The sequence below is a fragment of the Augochlora pura genome, unplaced genomic scaffold (assembly GCF_028453695.1).
Source record: "Augochlora pura isolate Apur16 unplaced genomic scaffold, APUR_v2.2.1 APUR_unplaced_6526, whole genome shotgun sequence".
In the NCBI taxonomy this organism is placed as follows: Eukaryota; Metazoa; Arthropoda; class Insecta; order Hymenoptera; family Halictidae; genus Augochlora; species Augochlora pura.
The window spans coordinates 1-1,323 of NW_027587104.1; the positions used below are offsets into that span (position 1 = coordinate 1).

General features: G+C 38.9%; 1 long non-coding RNA gene across 1 annotated transcript; it reads right to left on the reverse strand.

Annotated features, from left to right (window-relative positions):
* Positions 1–4: 4 nt before the first annotated feature.
* LOC144478026 (uncharacterized) lies at positions 5–1,016 on the reverse strand. The gene is made up of 3 exons (XR_013495306.1): positions 583–1,016; positions 215–351; positions 5–132 (listed from the first exon to the last, which is right to left on the reverse strand). It is a non-coding gene; the product is annotated as an uncharacterized LOC144478026 (long non-coding RNA).
* Positions 1,017–1,323: the final 307 nt, after the last annotated feature.

A 1,323-nucleotide genomic window follows, 5' to 3' on the forward strand; every position in this document is an offset into this window, starting at 1 on the left:
TACTCCCCGCGTCACTTTGCATTCGTAAACACCTTCGTCGCCGTAGGTCATGTTCATGATTTTCATGGAGGTCACCTTCTGATCAAACGACGTGCTATGATATATATTGGTCCAAGTCGATACCCTAGTACTCTGAAATATCAAATTGCTGTGCCGAATTCAGCTTGAACGATAGTGGATGACGTGAATAGAACTTGTATGTTAAGATTAATACTTGTCGGAATGGAATCCAAAAGATACGGCAATCAGAATTCTTCCGGATATATACTCTACACGCCAGGTGTAAGGATTTGCCCTTCAATACGTGTAACAAAGTAGCTCTTATAAATGGTGTGGGCATTCGAGATAGTTCTAAATGAAAAATTGTAGATTGTTGAAACAAGCGTTACCTTTCATTGTGAGAATAATATGTTTCATTTACGTACAATTAGCATTAATAAAAATCAATTTGTCCTATTGCAATTTTGTTTTTAAATTTTATTCATATGAAAATAACAAAATGATTGTAAAATAGTAAATTCACATGTGCAACGTAGAATTCTTGTGAAAAAGGTCTTCCTATGATTCAAGGAATGTACTTACTATTCAAAACGACGTTATATGTGACCGTTTGATCGGGAGCAATTGTGCAGATGTACAACCCAATGTGAAAATTGTTTACTTTCTGCAGCGTAAAGCCAACTTTTGGATCGTAAGTATATTCTGGGAGTACCTTATTCGCACCATTCGAAACAAAGTATATTAGTAAACGACACTTCGCACATTAACGGTACACCAATCGTGAAACCTACGCAACTTGTACCAGAACAAACAACCATTTATCTCGCTCCATAACTGGATCGGATCAATCTTTTTCTGGATATAAAATAAAATTCATGCAAACTTTTCGAATGTTCCACGTGGGCTAGTGGTGCCTCGCAATGCTTTTCGTTTGCTTTCGGGTATACGTAACATTGTACAGGGTGTTTCAAAAGTTACTTCCAATCGAGAATCGGAGGGTTTCTAGGATCATTTGAAGCAACTTTTTCCTTAGCGAAAATGCAATCCGCGGCTTCGTTTACGAATTATTAACGAAAAACAGTGACCAATAAGATATGAGATCACCTGGCGCGAGATGGCTGAGCCAATCAGCGAAACTGGGCTTCCATCATCTGAAGACTAGACCGTTGCGCGCCAGCCGAGCTTGATACTCATTGGCCACCGTTTATCGTTAATAACTCCTAAACAAAGCCACGAATTGCATTTCCGCTATGGAAAAAGTTGCTTCAAATAACCTCAGGAACTGCTCGTTTTCTTACTGCTTGCGACTTTTGGGACACTCTG